This window comes from Triticum dicoccoides, chromosome 5B (assembly GCF_002162155.2).
Source record: "Triticum dicoccoides isolate Atlit2015 ecotype Zavitan chromosome 5B, WEW_v2.0, whole genome shotgun sequence".
In the NCBI taxonomy this organism is placed as follows: Eukaryota; Viridiplantae; Streptophyta; class Magnoliopsida; order Poales; family Poaceae; genus Triticum; species Triticum dicoccoides.
The window spans coordinates 447,570,331-447,576,877 of NC_041389.1; positions in this window are offsets into that span (position 1 = coordinate 447,570,331).

A 6,547-nucleotide genomic window follows, 5' to 3' on the forward strand; every position below is an offset into this window, starting at 1 on the left:
ACATCCCTTATCAGTGTATGGAGAGCTATCTCTCGAGCACAGTTTGAGGTTCGTCCTCAATGGGAAAATGGAGCACCCAACAACGCATCTTCACAGACCAAGAACTACGAGAGCACCCCTTTCATTCTGGGGTGATGGAGGTGAGGGAGTCCTAGAATAGGGGGTATCGGGACAGCCGGACTATAACCTTTGGCCGGACTGTTGGACTATGAAGATACAAGATTGAAGACTTCGTCTTGTGTCCGGATGGGACTCTCCTTGGCGTGGAAGGCAAGCTTGGCGATACGGATATGTAGATCTCCTTCCCTGTAACTGACTCTATGTAGCCCTAGCCCCCTCCAGTGTCTATATAAACCGGAGGGTTTAGTCTGTAGGACCAACAACAACAATCATACCATAGGCTAGCTTCTAGGGTTTAGCCTCTCCGATCTCGTGGTAGCTCAACTCTTGTAATTCTCATATCATCAAGATCAATCAAGCAGGAGTTAGGGTTTTACCTCCATCGAGAGGGCCCGAACCTAGGTAAAAACATCGTGCCCCTTGTCTCCTATTACCATCCGCCTAGACGCACAGTTCGGGACCCCCTACCCGAGATCCGCCGATTTTGACACCGACATTGGTGCTTTCATTGAGAGTTCCACTATGCCGTCACTGCAAGGAAGGATGTATCGTCTCGTCTTTAAAGACAGCATTACCGCCGGGGGAGCCTTGGCTGTCGGCCAAACTCTCCGGCTAGGCAGTTCTTCATGACCGCCTGTTCGGCTGCTGCGCCGAAGATGACTTCTCGGGTCATCGAAAATAGCCTCCACGTCAACTCAGAACTTGCCGAGCAGATGGATCCAATGGATCTCTCTTCCCTAAACGAGCTCTTGGATCACATCGCCGCCTTGGGAGTCGCTACGGACTATGATCGGATTGGGCTTAAACCTGATCAAAGGGAGATTAACTCCCCATCGGCCACCCATCATATTGCGGTGGTGGAGGAACAATGCGGCGATTCTTCCTCTATCTTGAGGACTAACTATGTCCGGATTCCTGAGCTCTCCGAGCCGGATACCCGTTTGTGGGAGGACAACGCCCAAGCCCTGAACCTAGAGTCAGGCAGCGGGCCAGGTTTATCGGGCAACATCTCGGAACCCGAACTTCCAAGATTGGAAACTCCTCAGCCCCTGGATCTCAGATCAGGTAAGGGTTCGGACTCAATTCCACCCACCCACCCAAACATAAGCGATCTTTCCCACATCAGGCAAGAGCCCCAGGAAACAGTACATCATTATCGGGCCAGATTCCTCCTTGTGATGAACAAGGTTAAGGACTGTCGCGAGGAAGACGCAATCTTATTTTTATGCAATAATTGCATGGACAAGGGAATCCTTAACGCCATAAGTCGCCGTGAGATATCACGCTTCACTGACTTGGCGTCCATAGTACAAAAGTACTGTGCAATGGAAAGTGCCTGGAAAATCGAAACAAAATTTTGGGATAATCCGGCCCCGAACACACACCCAGTCCGCAGCAAAAGGGTGCACTATCATAAGACACCCGAGTTAATCCCAAAAAAGAAAAACCCTCTACAGGGCGTGGAACCGTATTGGAGGGATGGCTCAACGGACCCTGCAAAATTCATAGTACAGCGGATACCATACCAACAAACAGCCTTAGAGCATGTTGGATACTCCGGCAGGTGGCCAAAAGCGCCGAGGATCTTCTCATCCCAGATGCCACAGAGCACCATCCAAGGGATAACAATACGGTATTAACAGTCTTTGAGACCTTCGCATCAAATAATAGGCGAAAGCGAACACTCCGCAGCCTTGCTGAAATCTTCCAGGTGGCAGCATAAATCCATGGAGTGACACGGCTATTACCTTCATGCCAGTGACGAACCTAAATTCCGAACAGCCCGAGCACTAGCCGCATTGGTCCTCCGTCCAATTGTGGATGGCTTCCGACTCACCAAAGTACTCATGGACGGCGGCAACGGATTAAACCTCATCTATGAGGAAACCCTTCAAAAAATGGAAATAGACTGGAACCGCATCGAGCGAAGCAGCACAACCTTTAGAGGAATAATCCCCAGTCAGGAAGCACGCTGTGCAGGGAAAATCACACTAGATGTGGTGTTCGGCACGCCGGAGAACTATAGGTCCGAAGAAATTATGTTCCAAGTGGCTCCGTTCAGTAGTGGATACCACGCCCTTTTAGGGCGGGAGGCATTCACGATCTTCCAAGCCATACCCCATTACGGGTACATGAAGCTCAAAATGCCCGGGCCCAACGAAATCATCACTCTCGCTAGTGATCCGGACACAGCACTCCGCGCCGAAAACAAGACAGCCGCACTGGCCCTCGAGGCATTATCCGAAGCCCTTACGGTCGAGGAATTAACTGCGCTGCGCTCCACGGTGGACAGGGACGACGCGATACTTGATAAGAGATCCAAGTCCACCTCCTTTAAACCAGCGGATGAAATAGTCAAATTCCAAGTCCATCCAACGGACCCTACAAAAACAGCCTCCATCGGGGCACAGTTAAACCCCGCCGTGGACGCCGCACTACGAGAGTTCCTGCGCGAGAACTGGGACATATTTTCCTGGCATCCCTCAGATATGCCAGGAATCCCACGTAGGCTGGCCGAGCATAGCCTCAATATTCTAAAGGGATTCAAGCCGGTCAAGCAGGCTCTTCGGTGTTTCTCAGAACCTAAGAGACAAGCTATGGGAGAGGAACTAGCCAAGTTATTGGAGGCCGGATTCATTAGAGAAATAAAACACCCGGACTGGCTAGCAAACCTGGTGATGGTACCAAAGAAGGGCAAATCCTGGCGCCTTTGCATCAATTTCAAGGACCTCAACAAGGCTTGCCCAAAGGATCCCTTCCCCCTCCCCCGCATCGATCAAATTATCGATGCCACCGCAGGACACGATTCATTGTGTTTCCTGGATGCATACTCCGGCTACCACCAAATTAAGATGGCGGAGCCCGACCAAGCCGCAACGGCATTTATCACACCATACGCCCCCTTCTGTTTCAACACAATGCCTTTTGGGCTCAAAAATGCCGGCGCAACATATCAGCGCATGATTAAGACATGTCTGGAAAAGCAGATCGGCAAAACAGTGGAGGCATACGTAGATGATGTGGTCGTCAAAACCAAACACGTCGACTCTCTAATCGACGACCTGAGGCTCACGTTCGAAAACCTCCGAACATACGACATCAAGCTCAATTCGGAAAAATGCGTTTTCGGCATACAAGCCGGAAAGCTCCTGGGCTTCATTGTCTCCAGCAGAGGAATTGAAGCAAATCTGTCCAAAATCCGAGCTCTGTCATAGTTGCCTATCCCAACGGACCTCAAACAAATCCAGAAATTAACCAAATGTGTGGCGGCTCTAAGCCGCTTTATCTCCCGCTTAGGAGAAAAGGCATTACCTCTTTATCGCCTCCTTCAGCGCACTGAACACTTCGAGTGGACGGATGCTGCCCCAGCCGGATTGGAAGATATAAAAGCCATACTGGCAACTAACCCAATCCTGGCCGCGCCAAACATCGACGAACTAATGATGTTATACATTGCGGCAACTCATCAGGTTGTAAGCGCAGTGCTCGTCGTCGAACGAGAAACGGACGGACATAGATTCCCCCTTCAAAAGCCGGTCTATTATGTGTCCACTGTCCTCACTCCATGCAAATCACGATACCCACATTATCAAAAGATAGCCTATGCGGTATTCATGGCATCCCGGAAGCTGCGACACTACTTTCAAGAATGTTCAATCACCATGGCCTCAGAAGTGCCACTTAATGATATTATAAACAACCACGACGCCACGGGCCGGATTGCCAAATGGGCCATTGAGCTCCTCCCGTTCGACATAACATACAAACCTCGGCGAGCCATTAAGTCGCAAGTATTGGCCGACTTTGTCGCCGAGTGGATGAAAGCCGAACTCCCTAAAGAGTACGGCGCATACTCCAATTGGATCATGCACTTCGACGGCTCCAAAATGCTGGCTGGTCTGGGGGCTGGCGTCGTCCTGACGTCCCCACCAGAGAAACAGTTCAATACATACTGCGGATACTATATACAGACTCCAACAATGCAGCCGAATACGAGGCCCTGTTACATGGTCTCCGGATGGCAGTTTCCATGGGCATTCGACGCCTGGAGGTGCGTGGGGATTCGAACCTCGCAATATCCCAAATAAATGGAGACTTTGATGCCAAGGATCCGAAAATGGCGGCCTATTGCACCGCCGTCCTAAAAATGTCAGCTCGGTTCGAGGGGCTCAAATTTCACCATGTGGCTCGGGAAACAATCAGGCGGCAGATATCCTCGCCCGCATTGGCGCAAAGCGCGATGCGGTCACCACCAACATCTTCTTGGAAAGGCTGTTCAAGCCATCGGTAGTATGGGAGGGGGACAACGGTAACAATAGTCCGAACCCGGTCACAATGCCCGATGCCAAACTGTCGGCGTTCTGGGAACGGGGGTCCCCAAACTTGCCTGCCTGCGGCCTGCCGCGTGGCTCAGATGGGGGCCTAGCACGGCCCAGCTTCATCAACACAAGACTCAAGACCCTCGCGAGGGGCCAAGCCTCGCGCGGCGGACGACACAGCGCTTCCTCAGGCGCGGCCTCCTCAGGCTGGCTCGCGAGGAGGCGGAGAGATCAAGGCGGGGTACCTCACGAGGTGCCAATGACGCAAGCCATGACGACCAAGGGTGCCAGGCGGGCGCCAGCCCGCGCAGCGTCTCCCTTTCCTCTTTGGTGCAAAGGGGGCAAGCGCAGGCGGGCACCAGATGTTCCCCTTCAAATTGGCCAATTGTTGGCGCCCTTCCCGCTCAAATATTTGGGAAGAGGCCCAGGGCCTTTGCCTATAAATAGGACTAGCCACCCCCAGGGTAGAGGACGACATCCAGAGAGAAAGAGAAAGAAAGAGAGAGGGAGAAGGGCGGTTGAACTCTCCTTGCAGTTCATCGTCCGAGCTAAGAGCAGACCCTCGCGAGGCTGTTCTTCCCTGTACTGTTCTTCCTCATCAACCCAAGAGGCAATCCACCCACCACAAACTAGAGTAGGGTATTACACCACAACGGTGGCCCGAACTAGTATAAACCCTGTGTCTCTTGTGTTGTTCTTGCAGTAGTTAGATCCTTGCGAGACGGAGAGGTAGAGGGCACGATCTCCGCGCGCACCCTAGAGTTCGAACCTTAAGGGTCTGCTGGAACCCTTGATCCCTATCGCTTCGTCTCTCGCCGCGTCGTCGTCACCATGTCCGGCGACCAGGCGGGCAACCAAGGCCCTTGGGCGACATGGCCCATCTGCGCGGAGCCTCCCGCTCCGGGTGACTCCGCACCACACGCAGCTCGCGGTCCGCAGGGCGCTGCGGGCCGCGGGCGACGCGGGCAAGCTGCCGCGACCCTCACACCGCGGCAGGCGCGGTCGGCGGCGAGGGCCTCCAATCACGCCGCAACCATGACACCGTACACTCGCCGGGAGCAGGCGAACTCGAGGGCTGCGCTCGCAGTAGCATGGGAGCTACTGCAGTGCAGGCTACTGGAGAGCGGCCGCGACGTGCTGCTGGAGCGGGTCGCCAAACTCCTGGGCTTCGCCGCTTCGGGGGCTCACCCCTTCTGCGTCCAGCTTCCGCCTCAAGCTCAGGGTGGCGCGCGAGGAGACCCCGCGCAGCCGCGCGGGCCTCAAGACTACCCCAGCACTGGCGGTGGCGTTACCCCCGCCCCCGGTGCGCGAAGGAGAGGGGCCTGGTGCGGCCCATGGCGCCAACGGGTAACCGCGCTACCACCCCGCGGTGGGCACAACAGGCAACACCACATGGCGCACGGAGCACTACAGCACAGCGTTCGGGGTGGCGGCGTCAGAAGAATACATACCTCACATGATGGATCTAGGGCAAGCTCACGAGGGTGAGCGGGGCTCGCTCTTTAGCCCCAGCTGGGGAGACGAGACGCCAGAGGCCGAGCCCTTCCAGGAGCCCCAGGACGGCTCCGTCGGCCACGCAGGAGGCAACGACTATCGGGTACCGTTAATTCCTCAAGAGCAGGTGTACGCTAATCATGGGTCGCAGGAGGTGCAGGTCGCCGCAGCGAGCAGCTGCCCCGCTCCCGTGGACTCCTACCCCTCGGGAGGAGGACGCAGGGGGCTGCAGGAGAGGGGCAGGGATCCTACATCACCACCGCTGCGTTCGGAGCAAGGCGTTCTTAGAAGGTAGGCCCTCCGCTGGGGAGGCGCCTGAGGGCCTGCCCCTGGCGGAGGACCCGTGGTCGTCGGGGGAGCCGCTGGCGACCGCTCTACCCCACCGGCGGCGTCCTGGTTTCCGGTCGTCGTTGGTGGCAGTAGAGTGTGGCGCAAGGCGGGGCCCTCGTCTGGCGATATGAAGCAAGGCCGGTTCCTGTGAAGAAGGCCCAGTGCCTGTGAAGCTCGCCGCCCCGTGACACTCTCACGTAATAATGAGTGGGGCTGTACACGCCCCGGAGTCTCAAGGGTGCCGGCCTCAGGCCCTGGGGCTCCCTCCGACGCCCAGTAGCAGC